This window comes from Miscanthus floridulus, chromosome 4 (assembly GCF_019320115.1).
Source record: "Miscanthus floridulus cultivar M001 chromosome 4, ASM1932011v1, whole genome shotgun sequence".
NCBI classification, from domain to species: domain Eukaryota; kingdom Viridiplantae; phylum Streptophyta; class Magnoliopsida; order Poales; family Poaceae; genus Miscanthus; species Miscanthus floridulus.
Genome location: NC_089583.1, coordinates 116,817,208 through 116,836,034, shown reverse-complemented (window position 1 = coordinate 116,836,034; position 18,827 = coordinate 116,817,208). Strand labels below are relative to the sequence as shown.

Below are 18,827 nucleotides of genomic sequence, written 5' to 3'. Positions count from 1 at the left end.
AACTTTTGTACATACTGATTAGCTACATTATCCTACCATAGCTACACGCTCGATGATAAAATGACGTACACAGTGCAGAGAGCTCCCACTCTAGTGCAGGGTTTGGGGAAGGGTGTCAGTGATAAGCTTCACCCTCGCGTGTGTAATGCGATGAGATAATATAAAAAAACATGTAAGGTAGAGACGATCTATATATAAGATAAAAATATCTTATTATAAGTTTCTGTGATGATATGATATAAAATATAATATCAATCTTGTACATTATCAATTTTAGTGATGATATATATGTGACATATATAATTTTTTAAATTGTTACTTTTAATAAATTTATGCATTGTAACTAAAATGTTTAGCATATCCATATTGATAGTATAAACGTAAAGGTCTAGTTTTTATCCACCACAACTAGGAACTGAGGTTCTTTGCCGAGGGACGGATACGCTCGGCAAAGAAGCCTTTGCCCTCGGCAAAGGCTTTGCCGAGAGTTGCTCTCGGCAAAGGCTGGTCGGCACAGTACCTCACGGCAAAGACTACTTTGCCGAGAGCCGCGTCTCGGGCTCTCGGCAAAGGATTTGCCGAGGGTTAGCCGGCCGTCGGCAAAAAATTTCGCCGTGACAGCGAGAGGTCACGGTAAAGTTGATCTTTGCCGAGAGCCTTAGCAAGCTCTCGGCAAAGAATTTCTGAATTTTTTTCTAAAAAACTTTGCCGAGCATCTGTCAGAAGAGCTCTCGGCTAAAGAATATTGACAATTTTTTTAGACATTTTTTTGCCGAGAGCTATGGCTCAGCTCTCGGCAAAGGCTTCCTCTTTGCCGAGCGCTATGGTCATGCGCTCGGCAAATCTGGGATTCTGTGTGTTCCAGAATTCTCAGCTTTGCCGAGGGCATGACCATAGCCCTCGGCAAAGCCACAGCCAGTTTTAATTTTTTTTTTGTTTTTTGCATTTCAGTCAACAAATAAACATATATATGACATCCACATCACAATAAGCACATCCACATATCAATAACCACATCCATATCACATAATTCACATCCACATCACATAATTCACATCCACATCACATAGAAGTCTCGAAGTTCGAAGTCACAAACAAATCTCGACACATAGATAACCACAAGTGTAAAGTTCGACAAGCAACATAAACAAGAGGCATAGGAGGCGCCAAACTGGTCACGGCGACAGTCCGGGCTGAGAAGGCGCCGTGTGCGATCCTGGGGAGTTGACGAGGAGAAGGTTAGGGTCGTTCGACGTCCGCCGACTGACTGCTACACAAACAAAGAAGATGCAGAACGTGTTAGACAACATAAATAGATAACCAAGCACTACATGTACTTTTTACCACCAAGACCACACCACCACCACCACCAACCACGCGACACCACCACCACGACCACACCACCACCACCACCACGCCACCACCACACTACTACTACCACCACCAATAAGCACACCACCACGCCACCACCACCACCACCACCACCACGCCACCACCACAACCACAACCACACCACTACTACCACCAACAACAACCACACCACCACGCCACCACCTCCACCAACCACGCAGCCACCACCACCAACCACGCCGCCACCACCACCCACCACCATCACCACTAGCACTAGGTTTCACTAGGTTTTACTAGGTTTCACTAGGTTTGACATTTAGAGAAACTAAAACATTTGTCATATTCACCGGAGTAGAATCAAGCTGAGGTGGAGGTGTAGCCTACAGCTGACCGAACAGGAACTGTGGGACCGTTCCACCTTGGGTCATCGTAAGACCCCGCACGTAGGAGAGCACCTCTGCCATCTGCCGCTGATCCTGCTCCTGCTTGGCCTCTAAAGCTGCCAGCCTCTGCCGCTCGAGCTCCCGCTCGGCCTCCAAAGCTGCCAGCCTCTGCCGCTGCTGCTCCCGCTTGGCCTCCATCGCCTGTAGCTGTGCCTGCAACATTTGACGCCAATGTTTTAAGATTGCAGAGCTAAGGTATGTAAAAGTCAAAGAACTAGGAATGGAAGAGAACACTTACCTAGAGTGTCGACACCATGGTCGGGCGCTGGCGTATGGCCGGCATTGAGCTCGTGCTCGCTGCTTGGATCTGGTGCAGCGGAGGAACAGAGGTCGTGTCGAGGACATCATCGCCAAGCCAGAACCGCCCGTGCTTCTTGCCTTGCCCCACCCTCATCACGAGCTCTAGATCAAGCCGCTCCTCGGTGGTCGGGTCGTAGTCTGGCCCGTGGACTGACCTTGCCATCTCTGTGTACGTAGAGATGCGAGGGGCAATGCTGGCGTTGGTGAACGACTTGGCAGGGACTTCCAGGGTCCAGTCAGTGGCGGCCGTCGCCTTGCCCAAGTGGGACAAGGCATATGCCTTGAGGTGACCACAAGGGCGGCCACCATGTGACGCCGACTATGAGAAAGACAATAACATTGTTAGAGTTGTTGCAGAATTGAGTGTTAGGTTAGAGAAATGGTTTTGCCTTACCGAAGCTTCTGAGAATTCGGAGAGGTTGCGGCTGCCTTGATGGTGTGGCACTCCTTGCATCAGCAAACGGCGCTCGTGTGCTTCATCATGCTCCTTCTTCCAGTCCTGACTGAGCCACATGTCCACAATCCTCTCCTAGGCATCCGGATGCCGATTGCACCAGTTTGGAATCGCCTACAGGCCATCAAGCAAACGATATATCAGAAGATCAAATTAAGGAAACTTAATCTTAGAAGAAATCAATAGTAATGTTCCGTATTTACCGCAAGGTACTCCTCCTTGGTCAACACCACCTGTCTTGCCTCGTCCTTTTTTATGCTATGCCCTTTGACCTTCGCGTAGTGCCAAATGTGCGCCTGATGACGCTGCGTCATGAATCATATCTGTGACGCGCTTCTTACAAGAAGCGACCGCCACCTGGTACGCCCTTGTGCTCCTTGCCCTCCTCGATTATAAAGAAATCCTGTATAAAGGCGCGAGGTATCAATTACTTATTAGAAGAATGCCCAATGAATATGATGTATCTGTGGCTAAAAGAATACAATGTGTGCCTGAAAGACTTATCGACAGGTCCCTGACGACCCGCTCCACCTTGTTCTTGTATCTGTGGCCACTACGATCCATGGCATCAGCAGCCAATTCAGTAGTGGTCGAATTGAGTGGCCGGCTTGAACATGTCCGGGCTCACCTCCACCAGGCCAGGGTAGTGCTCCCTGCACTAGACCTCCTAGGATGCCATTCACTTTGCGTGCCTTGGCTCCAGTCTCCACAAGTTTCCAGTTCTTGCACAAGTGATTACAAAAAGTATTAGTTTGTATTTTGATTTTCAACATTTCAAATGAAGAAGTTTCGAGCACATCTTAAGTTACTTACCTATCCCCATAGGGTGTGATCAACGGGCGGGCCGCTTCAGGTATTGGTCGACGCGGGAGCTTTCGTGGGACCACGTGCAAGTACACCGTCGACACACCAGAGGAAGTGGATCCCCCTACAGTCGCCTCGTCCCCTAAGGTGGAGGAGGACCCCCTGCATCCGCATGCTCCATCGCGGCGGCAGGCTCCTCCACGGCCACAGGCTCCTCCAAGGCCGGAGGGGTAGTCGGCTGCGTCCTGCTCGGACGCCTGCGGCTCCTCCTGCCTCGGCACCGGCTCCGAAGGCTGAACCGACGCCTCCGGCTCCTCCTGGCTGGCGTAAAGAGACTGGATGGACCTCCTGGGTGGCATCTCCTGCATTAAAAAAAGAACAAAACTAATTAGCATATATAAACAATACATAATTAGAAAGAGATGCAAAATGAAGATAATTACATGCAAAATGAATATAATTACAAAAATAGATATTATTACATGTATTAGAAACGATCTCCACGATCGGGATTAGCTGGATTGTACATATCGTCATCGCTATCAACCATGTCCAAATCTTCATTCCGCCTCCTCATCATCACTATCAACACCTAAGTGTAATCGGTCAAGGAACACTATGTCCTTTGGATTTTCCACCTCATCTCTAGAGTCCTCGTCCACAACCCTTTCGATGTCTATCTCCATTTCGACTAGCCCGGTTAAGTCTATCTCAAAGCTCCCTTGTAGCCCCTCTTCATGTTGATAGAACTCTCCACCATGTGTTTCTGGGTTCAAGTTGTAATCTTCATCGTTTGGGAGAGGTAGTCTACCGTGCAGCGATATTATGTGAACAACATACCAACCCTTAAGGTTTTCCTCGGTTTGGCAAGCATATGGACTATAATGGACTTGCTTGGCTTGTGTGGCCACAATCCATACATCATCACCTTCATAGATGGAATCCTATTGAGTCTCGACTAGCCCAAGATGAGGGTACTGTCTCGATACCTCAGGATCAAACCACCGGCATTTGAATATGACAGGACTAAAAGGTTCGGCTCCACGAAACTGGAGTTCGTATATTTCTTCAAGTATCCCATAATAGTCCTTGCCATCAGTTCTAGGCAGTCATAACTCCGGTATTTGTGGTCCTTCGATGCGGCCGGCTCTGCTCGTAGCTTGTTGTGTGAAAGCGATACCCATTGATGTCATAAACGTTACATGACATGACCCTAAAGTTGAAGCCATCGGCAACCTACCGCAATTCGGCACTTATAGACGCATCCTTGTAGCACTGCAAAGTTAGGCTAGAGCGTTATGTTATTCACACAAACAACCAACTTGAAATCAAGAAACAAGGGGGAAGTTGGACGGTACCTTCTTTTGGAACCAAGAAATGAAATCCCTGCTCCTTAAGAATGGTATCAACTTCATGAGGGTGAGGTTGCCTTGATTGACGCCAGAATAGATTAACAAATTCCCTGTGTAGACAAGAAACATGACGGGGTTGGATGCAGAATAGTGACGGTGTAAGTAACAAGTTCGTTGAGAACTTACTCGATATACGGCGCCACTTCATCTAGGTTGGCCAACAAATATAGCATGATACTACGCCACTCTTCATTGCTCAAGGTCTTTGGGCTCAATGCACTCGCTCTTCTGAGTGACCCTTTCAAAAGGCTGAGGGTAGATTTATTTTTGTCCTCATTGTAATGAGCCGGTCGATTATGCACGCTAGGAAGGTTGCCCTTATAGTATGTTGTTGTGAAGTTTGACACCTCCTCGTTAATGAACGCCTCTACCATGGAAGCCTCAATTCTGGCTTTATTTCCACATTTCTTACGAATAGTCTTTAGACATCTCTCGATTGGATAGCACCAGTGGTTCTGCACGGGCCCCCCATTCGTGCCTCAGTACTGAGAGGTGCATAATCAAATGCTGCATCGACAGGAAGAAGCCAGGTGGAAATATCTTCTCCAACTTATAGATCAACTCAGGGGCTCTTTTTTCCAAGTCAGCCACCACGTTTCGAGATAACTCCTTAGCATAAAGCTGGCGGAAGAAATAGCTCAACTCTACCAGCACGACCTAGACATGCTCAGGGACGAAGCCTCGAACCATCAATGGAAGAAGGCGCTCAATCCATATGTGGAAGTCGTGACTCTTCATCCCTAAGACTCGGCCTAGTAGATGGGTTGGCCCCCCTCTTAAGATTCGCTACAAACCCATCAGGAAACATTAAGTCCTTGATCCATTGGACTACAACCGTCCTAGTGCTTCTTTTCCAAGACGTAATCACCCCTAGGCCTTCTCCATGTCTTGCCGGCTCTTGGTGGTCGCATCTCTAGGTGTGGCTCTATCACATAGCCTTGCTAGGTCCGCTCTAGCCTTAGGGTTGTCCTTTGACTTGTCAGTGTCCATGAGTGTTGCCCAGAGAGCTTTGGCGACATTCTTCTCAGTGTGCATTACATCAATGTTATGTGGCAGGGCCTAGGTGCTTAAAATAGGGAAGCCTCTCCAAGCTCGACTTATGAGTCCACATATGTTGAACACCATACCCCATGAAGCCAACTCCGTCTTCCTTGGCGACAAGACCATCTATCTGAAGCAAGAACCTCGGCACCAGTCATCTTCTGTAGTTCAGGGTCTGTCACTATGACACCTTTCATAAAGTTCTTAATGTCTCATCTGAATGCATGGTCAAGAGGGAGGAATTGTCGATGTTTGTCGGACGAGGAAAACTTGCCACCACTCTTCAACCTAATGAACTGCAGAGCTGCCTTGCATACCGGGCAAGGGAACTTCCCAGTGGACACACCAGGCGCTGAATAGACCATACGCCAGAAAGTCATGCATCAAGTAGTGGTACCAAACATGCATTGTGAAGTTCCTCTTTGTAGCACGGTCGTATGTCAGTACCCCATGATCCCATGCACTGATCAACTCATCAATCAAAGGCTCCATGAACACACCCATATGTTTCCCCAGGTGACCAGGAATTATCAGCGACAAGAATATGTTCTGACATTGAAGAAGGACACCATGGGGGGGAGATTGAGGGGGATAACGAAGATTGGCCAACAAGTGTATGGGGCCACCATCATTCCAAAAGGATTGAACCCATCTGTTGCAAACGCAACACGCACATTACTGAGCCTCTAGAGCTTTGTCAGCATAAATGCCATCAAATGTTTGCCATGCTTCACCATCTGATGGATGTACCATCATTGTCAAGATTGTAATCGGATGCCATTTTTGTGCCATGTGATCTGTTTCGCGGACTCCTCGCTCATGAATAGCCATTGGAGTCTCGGTATGAACGGAAGGTACCGTAGGACTTTCATGGGGATTCCAAGCTGCTTCTTCTGCCCATCACTAGATTCTACCTCCACATACCTAGAGGACTTACACTTTGGACAGGTACTTTGCTTCCGCAGTGTTCTTTCCTAAAGAGGACTGCACCCGTTCTCATAAGTGTGTATCTGCTCATACATCATCTTAAGAGCTTTGAGGAGCTTCACTGACTCGTACATGTTCTTCAACAGCACGTGATCTACTAGAAGTAGGGTCCCAAAAACTGCCAGCATACTATCGAAGCAATCTCAACTCATGTTATGCATGGACTTTAACCCCATTAAGCGTCCAATGGCATCGAGTTGAGAAACATTTGTCTTGTCATGAAGGGGCCTCTTAGCCGACTCCATCATGCTGATAGAATGCCCTTGCGGTTTCCTCTGGCTCCTGCTCCTCGGTTTCGTCCGTACATCAGTTCACCGAAGTGTGCTTGGTGGAAGTCATCCATCATGTCTGGTACCCCGCCATCACTATCAAACTCCTCCAAGCGTGGCCTCAATGCCTCATCTCTAATACGATGGCCTTCACCATGGCACACCCACCGGGTATAGTCTGGCGTAAACCCAAACTTGCAAAGATGTTCCTCAATGACCATTCCTGATTTTCCTATTCCTGTTTGCACATTCGCTGCAGGGACACCACACCTCTGTCGCTGCTTGAGCACCCACACCAAATGCTTTGTCCAAGAAATCCTCAGTCTTCTGTATCCATTCACGAGTGACCTGATTCTGACTACGGCGGCCCGTGTACATCCAATCACGGTTATCCATCATCTACCATATATATAACAGAGTAATATAACCATCAATAGCATATGCACCGCTTGCCTACTATCTAATAGGTAGGGATAGGTCCTAATCCCACCCGTGGATGCGTAGATGAGGTTAGTTTCCATGCTCCGCTCCAATCCTGAGATAGAATTTCGGCAGCACATCCCCGCTGTTCTCCCGATACACATCCTAGAAGGGAGAGTGTGTATCCGGAGAACAACAGGGAGGTGCTGCCGAAACCCCATCTCGAACCAGACCGGACCATACAAACTAAATCATCTACGCATCCGTGGGCTGTCCAAATATCATGGACAATCCAAAATAGATACGGTCGCAGATATGTAGAGATCCGCATACCTACGACTGTATCTCTTTCGGACGGGAGACGCCTAACTGGTTTACTGCGATCTAGCTAGGGTTATAGACAAAGGGCTTATACCTAGGGTGGTGGTGGAGTGGAGAGGTGACGCAGTGCAGGCAGACCCGAAGGAAGACGCTCGGGGTACTCCGGGTCCCCTCCGTTGGGCTCTTCTCTGCAAAACAAGAAACACAATTATAAGTTCAAAATTTCGGCAGAACCTCCCCTGTACGGGGAGGCTTCCAAAACCCACTCAATTTTTTATCACAGCCTATACATGCGATGAAATGACACCTCGACAAGTTTTGTGAATTTCGGACTTCGTTTCCATTTTATATAATTTAAAAATACTTTACACGCAAGTTCCTCGCCGTGTTCCGTGAAAACGATGCGCCAAATTTGGCATTTGTCACTGGATACGGTCTCACACCACATGCAATACCATAAATATGATTTTTTGAATCACTCAATTTCAATATTCGATGCACTTGCAGTTCAAATTTGAATTACCGGGAAGAATTCAAGTAAATGAAATAAACTTATTAAATATAGCTAATAAAATAAAAAAAGCTCCAAATTTTAATATGTACTTTAAGGTACAACAGTAAACCTAGGGAAAAAAATTGGAAGCAAAAAAAAGCAAAAAAATATATTTTGCCGAGGGCACAGAAACGACACTCGGCAAAGTAATTCTTTGCCGAGGGCCAAATTCTGACCCTCGGCAAAACAGACGGCAGGTGAAGGACGTGTGCCTGCTGTCACAGGTTTACCGACGGCCATGTTTTGCCGAGAGCCGGACCTCAGCAAAGATAAACTTTTGTCAACGGCCTTTCTTTGCCGACGGCCGGACCCTCGGCAAAGGGCCCAGTTGTCGAGAGGAATTCTTTGCCGACGGCCTACCGTTGCCGAGGGCTGACTCTCAGCAAACCTTTCTTTGCCGAGAGCCCGACATTTGGCTCTCGGCAAAGACGCTGGCTCTTGGCAATGGGCCTGTTTCCAGTAGTGCACACAGACCACAACACGTATAATTCTTTGATAAGAAAAATCAACATATTGAGAAGGTGTGGGAGAGGTGTGCGGACCAGTGTTTTGCTATGACCTTAGTGGTCTTTGAGATTTTTTTGGAATGTTAATATTCCATTGACGTTAGCATCACTACCCCATCCTAGATCTCACTACAAGCTCTACCACCGATCTTTAGTGACGTGGTGCAGGTTTAAACACTTCCCCAAAACCATCAATCACTGCCGATTGGAGACCGGCTTTCACCGCTAGGTTTCGATCTGTGAGTGGATAAACGATAGTGTTGACCTTGGCGTTTCATTGCTGACTTCTCACCTGGAAGTGATGCCCATTTTCAAACAAAAAATAAACACCGTGCTTGTGGCGGCCTGCCCACTGGAGCTGAGGTGAGACGAGGAGGAGAGCGGATGGGAGGAGGTCTAGGGACATAGAGATGTGCCCGTGTCCCACACCGGGGCTGCCCATGCTCGTGCCTATCACCAAAGCCAGAGAAAGGAGGAGAGCAGAAGGAAGGCTCAGAGGTAGGAGTGCTTGAAGCCTTGAACATGATCGGGAGAGTGCAGAGAGAGAGAGAGAGGATACCCTAGAGGGAGAGAGAGAGAGAAGGGAGAGAAAGATAAGGGTATAGACATGATTCGCAAGGCGATCCATTCCACTCCAATACCCAAACACTTTGTGAAGACGCAAGACGTAGCTAGTAGCCAAGGACTAGGAAAATCCACCCTCATAGCCAGGCACAAGAAAATGTGAGCTAGCTATAGCCTGATTGCATGCATGTAGCTGGACAAGTATAAGCATACGCACCGACGACAGCACAGCTCAGGAATGTTATACCCCTACCACGCACGTTCCACGTTGGTTGAGCATGTTACCATGACAAAACATACCATTTGCGCATATAATTACACCGCTGGCGGCGGCCTTTGTCCACGCGGTTAGCCACTCCAATCCCAGCTGGATGGGACGACCTCGCTTCATCAATAAGTCAAACGACCTCAAGGTCAACGAATGTCCGATCGAGCTGTGAGCTTCGTGGAGTTCACTCATGCACCCTACACTCCATGTAATTAACCATGTTATGCTATTATTGCCGGCTGGCTTGCACACGTCTCCATGTAACTTGACCTGGCCGGCTATATATAGGCATGGAAGACGGCAACTTTTCTTCATCCCCAGCCCCATCGCTCTCTCCGAGCTTACTTGCAATGCATGTATATGCCTCTCTCCTCTAACCAGTCTCTGTCGATAGAGTTAGCACTTAAGTGTGTGTCACCGACGCCAAGGTACTGAACAAGGAAGACTCTGAACCTAGGAGCAAGCCTTCTGGGAGCGAGCCTGTTCAGAAAGGGGCGTGGAGCCGCAGGCCCAACTACAACATCTACGGGCCTGACTGGGTGTGAGGAGTTATCGGCCCATCTTCGTTTTTCGCCTTGTTTGATTGACGGCCCATGAAATAGGCATGGTGCCGAACGGCTCCTATGTAAGTCTGGCTAGCGAAGACGAACGCGAGCTTGAACACGTTATCGAACCAAGCCGGTTGGCGGTGGCGGCGAGCTCCTGGCGATGGCCGGAGTCTCGAGTTCAAGTAATCCCCGAGCTAGATTGCCTCACAACTATCTAGTTCGATTACATCTGGTATCAGAGCCTGAGATCCTGGCGCCTCAATCCCACCACAACACGCACCTCACCCGGCAATCATCTAGGATGTCGCCTGAGGAACAATTCGGGCAGATTTTGGCCCTACTGAGCGAGAATTCGAAGGGAATATCTGAGCTGAAGCATTCGATGTCTGAGATCCGGTTGGCGAAGGAGGAGATTGAAGCCTGGAAGCCCGAGGTCAATCTCCGCGTCACCGATCTGGAGAAGGCGGTGAACCATCTGGGCGATCGGGTGGAGAAGCTCTTCTCTGACCAGGCCAAGTCACCAGCGACGATGGGAGAAGTCATCAACCCGTCCGCACACCCTAGGCCCTACTCATCCAAGGGCGGGGCGAGTTTGGTGTCGGGTTCCACTCATCTAGAACCATCCCTGTCCGGGGCGACATCAGGGCCAATTGGCCACCGTGAAGAAATTCATCACCGGGGTGCTGGATTTGGGGTGGTTTATACCACCCTGGATTCCGCCTCCGGTCATAGGTGTGATGAACCACACTAAATCTTCTTCTGATGTGTTGAATTATGATGGTTCTGTACCTAGTGACTGGCATGCGTGTGCTTTGCTTAGTGCTGCAATGCCCAATTTACCTTTCCCCAAATTTGATGGCACAAACCCTAAGCTCTGGATTAAGAATTGTGAAACCTTCTTCGAAGTTTATCTTGTAGATCCTCGTTTATGGATTCGCTATTCCACTATGCACCTCACTGGTTCTGCAGCTCTGTGGTTCCAGACAGTCCAATCCACCTTGAAAACAATGTCCTGGGCAGACTTTGTCGCTACTGTGAGTGCCAAGTTTGATAGGGATGAGCATAACCAACTCATGAGGCAATTTTTCCATATTCGCCAACTCACCAATGTCCATGAGTACATAGAAAACTTCTGTGATATAGTCCACCAACTCCTGGCTCATGATCCCAATTTTCCCAGTTCTGTTATAACTAATAGGTTTATAGATGGACTTAAAAGAGAGATCAAAGCTGTTATTATGGTTCATAGACCCCAAGACTTGGACTCTGCGAGTTCCTTGGCTTTGTTGCAGGAGGAAGCTCTATTGGATCAACACAACAGCAGCCACAGAAGGGGAGATGCTAATACGATGTACAAGAGATCTTACTCTGAAGGTGCGAGAACCTAGTGTGATACCTACTGGCAGTGCACCAAGGTATTCTCCAAGTCTAGGTGATGACAAGAAGACGCTGGACTCTACCCGAAGCAGGCAAGGGGATGATAAATTGTCTGCTCTGAAGAACTATAGAAAGGCCAAGGGGTTATGTTTTAAATGTGGGGAAAAATGGGGTCCGGGCCACAAATGCCAGACGGTGTCTTTACATGCCATGGAAGAAGTATGGGAGTTCCTGACAGATGATCAGTCAGAATTGCAAGAACAAGTTGATGAAGAGAATGACTCTGGGGAAGATTTAATGGAAATCTCTGTTCAGGCTATGAAAGGCACAGAAGGTATGAGGACTGTCAGGCTCAGAGGTTTCTTGGCTGGACAAGAGGTTTTCATGTTAGTAGACTCTGAAAGTACCAACTGCTTCATCAGTGAAGATTTGGCCTCAAGAATTCAAGGGAAACAAGCCTTATCTAACCCTGTTTTGGTCAAGGTTGCAAATGGAAATCTCTTGGAATGCACTCATGAATTGCCAGAACAGCTGTGGAATATTTAGGGCATTACTTTCAAGAACTCATTCAAAATTATACCACTTGGTTGCTATGATGTGATACTTGGAATGGACTGGCTTGAGAGTATCAGCCCTATGCAGATCCATTGGGCTGAAAAATGGTTATAGTTTGAAAATCAGAGCAGAACAATGAAAATTTTGGGAATTCCACCTGAAACTATTGTGGGACCCCCCATTTCCAACCATCAACTTGATGCCATGGTGAAACATGATGCAATACTACATTTTGTGCAGTTAAGTTCTATGGCAGAGACTGAATCTAGTGAAGCCTCACTGCCAGCAGGCATCCAAGAGCTACTTAAACAATACTCAGATCTCTTCCAACCAATACCAGGTTTACCTCCTAAGAGAGAGAGGGATCATTCTATACCTCTTTTGCCAGGCGCAACACCCTTTAGACTGAGGCCATATAGATACAATCCAAGTCAGAAGGATGAGATTGAGAAACAAATCAAAGAGATGCTAGAAAAGGGTCTTATCAGGCACAGTGTGAGTCCATTCTCCTCTCCAGCTCTTTTAGTGAAGAAAAAGACTGGAGACTGGCGGCTTTGTGTTGATTATAGACGCCTAAATGCCATGACAGTTAAGAACAAATATCCTCTGCCCATTATAGATGAACTGTTAGATGAATTGCATGGAGCTTCTTGGTTCTCTTCCCTGGATCTTTGCTCTGGATTTCATCAGATCAGAATGGCTGAAGGTGATGAACATAAGATAGCCTTTGAAACACATAATGGACATTATGAATACCAAGTGATGCCCTACGGAGTGACTGGTGGACCTGCAACTTTTCAAGGGATTATGAACTTTGTTTTGGCACCATTCCTAAGGAAGTTTGTTGTGGTCTTCATAGATGATGTGTTAATCTACAGTGCAACTTGGCAAGAACATTTGCAGCACATTGAGGCTGTTTTCCAAGCTCTGCAACAGCACCAGTTATATGTGAAGTTGTCTAAGTGTTCCTTTGCTAAGCAAGAATTGAGCTATCTGGGCCATGTGATTAGTTCCTCAGGGGTGTCTACTGATCCAAAGAAGATACAGATTATATCCGAATGGCCTGCACCTCAATGTGTAAAGGATCTTCGGAGTTTCCTAGGAATGGCTGGGTATTACAGGAAGTATGTGAAGAATTTTGGGTTGCTGACTAAACCTTTGACTAATTTGCTGAAGAAAGGTGTTGTGTATGTATGGACTTCGGAAACAGAAGCATCCTTTCAAGCACTCAAGACTGCCTTAGTGACAGCACCTGTCTTAGCCCTACCAGACTTTTCTAAGACATTTGAATTAGAAACAGACGCCTCAGATAAAGGGATAGGAGCAGTGCTGCAGCAAGGAGGTCACCCTCTGGCTTTTGTTAGCAAGGCACTTGGCCCAAAGGCACAAGGTCTCTCTACTTATGAAAAGGAGTACTTGGCCATATTACTTGCAGTTGATCATTGGAGGTCATATCTTCAGCATTCTGAATTTATAATCAGGACAGACCAGAAAAGTCTGGTACATTTGGATGATCAAAGGTTAACAACTCCTTGGTAGCATAAGGCCCTCACAAAGTTGCTTGGTCTCAGTTACAAAATTATTTATAAACAAGGTAAAGAGAATAGAGTTGCTGATGCCTTGTCAAGGACCAGCCATGCCGCTGATTTTGAGATAACTGCAGTGTCAGTTGTTACCACACCTTAGGTTCAGACTTTACAGGAAGCCTATACTCAAGACCCTAACACTGCCACGCTTTTGCAAGAGTTGTCTATTCAGTCTCCCTCAGGACACTATACTCTAACTAAGGGAATCATATATTTCAAGTCTAGGATATGGGTAGGGAATGCCACCTCTATTCAACAACAGATTCTGTTTGCCTTACATGCTAGTGCTGTAGGTGGGCACTCTGGGTATGAGGCTACGTACCACAGAGTCAAAAGGCTCTTTGCTTGACCTCAGTTGAAGCAGTCTGTTAAAGAGTTTGTGGCTCAATGTACAGTCTGTCAACAAGCTAAAACTGAAAGAGTGGCTTCTCCAGGTTTATTGTCTCCTCTCCCTATCCCTGATGGCTCCTGGAAGACAATTACAATGGACTTTATAGAGGGACTTCCCAGATCAAATTCCTTCAACTGCATCATAGTGGTGGTTGATAAGTTTACAAAGTATGCCCACTTCCTTCCATTGTCTCACCCTTATACAGCCCTACAAGTTGCAGTTGTGCTCATGAACAATGTGTTCAAGTTACATGGTCTGCCACAAGCAATAGTTTCAGATAGGGATAAGATCTTTACTAGCAATCTGTGGAGGGAGCTGTTCAAATTACTTGGGACAGAGCTACATATGAGTAGTGCTTACCATCCCCAGACTGATGGGCAGACGGAAAGGGTAAATCAATGTTTGGAGACCTACTTGAGGTGTTTTGTCCACTCTTGTCCCACCAAATGGTCTTCTTGGTTATCCTTAGCAGAGTTCTGGTATAACACCTCATTCCATTCCTCTCTTGGCAACACACCTTTCTTTGTGTTATATGGACACCATCCCTCAACAGCTGGGAATAGAGGCACCATGTGCTAGCAATAATTCTGATCTGAATACTTGGCTCCAAGACAGAGAGTTGATGCAGCAACTAGTTCAGCAACATCTGCTGAGAGCACAGCGTAAAATGAAGTTTCAAGCTGATAAGAAAAGATCCTTTCGCAGCTTTAATGTGGGAGATTCTGTCTACGTCAAGCTACAGCCATATGTGCAAACATCTTTGGCTAACCGGTCTTCTAACAAACTCAGTTTTCGATTTTTCGAACCATTCACAGTGACTGGCCAAGATTGGGGATGTCGCTTATCAACTCCAACTGCCTGAGGACTGTTTAATTCACCCAGTCTTTCATGTCTCACAATTGAAGCAAGCTGTTGCCCCTAATGTGGTGGTCAGCCAGGACCTGCCAGACCCATCTTTGCACTTTCAGGTACCTCAAGCTGTTCTGGACCGCCGGCTTCATCTACAGAACAACTCTCCAGTACCACAAATTTTGGTCCTGTGGTCCAACCTTCCTCCAGAGCTGTCTACATGGGAAGACGAAGAAGCACTCAAGCAAGAGTTTCCTCGTGCACCGGCTTGGGGGCAAGCCGTTGCTAAAGGAGGGAGGGATGTCACCGACGCCAAGGTACTGAACAAGGAAGACTCTGAACCTGGGAGCAAGCCTTCTGGGAGCGAGCCTGTTCAGAAAGGGGCGCGGAGCCGCAGGCCCAACTACAACATCTACGGGCCTGACTGGGTGTGAGGAGTTATCGGCCCATCTTCGTTTTTCGCCTTGTTTGATTGACGGCCCATGAAACGGGCAGGGTGCCGAACGGCTCCTATGTAAGTCTGGCTGGCGAAGACGAACGCGAGCTTGAACACGTTATCGAACCGAGCCGGTTGGCGTCGGCGGCGAGCTCCTGGCGGTGGCCGGAGTCTCGAGTTCAAGTAATCCCTGAGCTAGATTGCCTCACAACTATCTAGTCCGGTTACAGTGTGCACACTAGCTAGCTAGCTCGCTCGTAGAGCAGGAGGAACTAAGCGACGACGATGACGACGACCTCTAAGCTCGCTGTCCTCACTCTGTTTGCCCTGCTCGGCTCCGTGTCATGCCAGGGCGGAGACTACTCCTACCCATCCCCGCAACCACCGCCAAGCCCTCCAAGCCCAAGCCCACCCGCGCCTACGCCCGCACCCCCACCCAGCCCAGGGACGCAACTCATGGTCGGATACTACAAGAACAAATGTGACGCTTACGTGGATGTGGAGGCCATTGTCAAGAAGCACGTCACGGCCACTGATGCTGGCATGCAAGCCGGCCTTGTTCCGTCTCTTCTTCCACGATTGCTTCGTCCGTGTAAGACCTCCATTGATCAAGCTAGCCATACGTACCCTACATGCATGCATATAACCACTATATATAGTATTGATTAGTCACAATCACACAACACACCAACACAACTTCGTCCATGCATGCGATGTGACAACTAATGACATGTGATAATGCATATGGTTTCATCATCAGGGATGCGATGCCTCCATCCTCATCGACACCTTCAGCAATGACACCAGCCTGACCCTGGAGAAGTTTGGCCCGCCCAACTTCCCCAGCCTGCGCGGCTACGAGGTGATCGACGCGGCCAAGGCAGAGCTCGAGACGGCATGCCCCGGCAAGGTCTCATGTGCGGACATTGTCGCGTTCGCCGCCCGCGACGCGTCCTACTTCCTCAGTGGTGGCAGCATCAGCTTCGTGATGCCCGCGAGCCGACGACGGCAACGTCTCCCTTGCCAACGATGTTGGAATTGGTGGTGACCACCAAGTTCATGATCTTGGAGCTGGCTTGCAGCTAGCCCGGCTCGTTACCACGAGCCTATGCTCCCACAGGTCCCAGGTCCACTGGAGCTGACAACATATAAGGCCTGGGCCTTACTCAACCCAAAAGACTAGCCTAATAGGTGGGGGCTTCTTCCGTCTTATATGTTGTGCTCCCCCACTATCGCTACACGATGTGGGACTAAACCCCCAACAATCTCCCCCTTAGTCACACATCGGGGTGCCCCCGCCATATGTGACGCTCAAGATTTTTTTATCGGGTTTAGCTTTTCTGACCATGGGTACCGGCTCTGATACCAATTGTTGGAACCGGTGGTGACCACCGAGTTCACGATCTTGGAGCTGGCTTACAGCCGGCCTGGCTCGTTACCATGAGCCTACGCTCCCACAGGTCCTAGGTCCACCGAAGCTGACAACATATAAGGCCTTTGGGCCTTCTCAACCCAAAAGACTAGCCTGATAGGTGAGGGTTCTCCCGCCTTATATGTTGTGCTCCCCCACCATCGCTACACGATGTAGGACTAAACCCCAACAATCTCCCCCTTAGTCACACATCGGGGTGCCCCCGCCATATGTGTGACGCTCGAGATTTTTTTATTGGATTTAGCTTTTTCTGACCTCGGGTACCGGCTCTGATATCAATTGTTGGAACCGATGGTGACCACCGAGTTCACGATCTTGGAGCTGGCTTGTAGCCGGCCCGGCTCGTTACCACGAGCCTACGCTCCCATAGGTCCTAGGTCCACCGAAGCTGACAACATATAAGGCCTTTGGGCCTTCTCAACCCAAAAGACTAGCCTGATAGGTGGGGGTTCTCCCGCCTTATATGTTGTGCTCCCCCACCATCGCTACACGATGTGGGACTAAACCCCAATAATCTCCCCCTTAGTCACACATCGGGGTGCCCCCACCATGATGTGACGCGTGACCACCGAGTTCACGATCTTGGAGCTGGCTTGCAGCCAGCTCGGCTCGTTACCATGAGCCTGCGCTCCCACAGGTCCCAGGTCCACCGGAGCTGACAACATATAAGGCCTAGGCCTTACTCAACCCAAAAGACTAGCCTAATAGGTGGGGGCTTCTTCCGTCTTATATGTTGTGCTCCCCCACTATCGCTACACGATGTGAGACTAAACCCCAACAATCTCCCCCTTAGTCACACATCGGGGTGCCCCGCCATATGTGACGCTCGAGATTTTTTTATCGGGTTTAGCTTTTCTGACCATGGGTATCGGCTGTGATACCAATTGTTGGAACCGGTGGTGACCACTGAGTTCATGATCTTGGAGCTGGCTTGCAGCCGGCCCAGCTCGTTACCACGAGCCTACGCTCCCACAGGTCCCAGGTCCACCGGAGCTGACAACATATAAGGCCTGGGCCTTACTCAACCCAAAAGACTAGCCTAATAGGTGGGGGCTTCTTCCGTCTTATATGTTGTGCTCCCCCACTATCGCTACACGATGTGGGACTAAACCCCAACAAATGAGACCCTCCTCAACCTGCCCCCGCCGTTCGGCGGCTTCGACCTGCTCAACAAGATGTTCGCCGCCAAGGGGCTCGACGTCTTCGACATGGTCACGCTCTCCGGCGCGCATAGCATTGGCCGCTCCCACTGCTCGTCCTTCACCAGGGACCGCCTCCCGCCCAGCAACACCTCCGACATTGACCCGGTGTTCGCCGCCACGCTGCAGGCTAGCTGCGCGTCGGCCAATGGCACCGACAACACGGTGATGTAGGACGCCGTGACCCCCAACGTCCTGGACAACCAGTACTACAAGAACGTGGTGGCCCACAAGGTACTCTTCACGTCGAACGCCGCGCTCACCACCAACTTCACATCGAACAACCTGGTGCGCGCCTACGTGGATTTAGTGCCCTATCTGTGGCAGCATAAGTTTGCCAAGGCCATGGTGAAGATGGGCGGCGTCGAGGTCAAGACCGCCGCCAACGGGGAGATCAGGAAGACGTGCCGCAAAATCAACAGCAGGCCATGATCACTGATCAGATGGCCCGCCGACCTTGTCTTGTCCCTCCAGATCAAACTCTGATGACGCCTCAGATGAATGAATTGAGAATAAATAACCATTCTTTGCTTTCCGGACCTCCAACTTCCTAGTCTTTGCCATACATTCTCCTCTAATGCTTCTTCATTCTCTAGCTTTATGCCAGTTTTCATGGTGTAATTTTGATTGCGATAATATATATCATACCCTTTTTGTAATTCACAACCAAATCTTCATGATCCGGTAGATCCATATATGTCACAAAATTAAAATTACGAAATAGATTTGCTGAAGTAGCATTAAGTATTAACTCGATACATG

The 18,827-nt window shown here is 48.5% G+C and overlaps 1 pseudogene; it reads left to right on the top strand.

The window, feature by feature from the left end:
* Positions 1 to 15,719: 15,719 nt before the first annotated feature.
* LOC136550473 (peroxidase 2-like) lies at positions 15,720 to 18,497 on the top strand (annotated as a pseudogene).
* Positions 18,498 to 18,827: the final 330 nt, after the last annotated feature.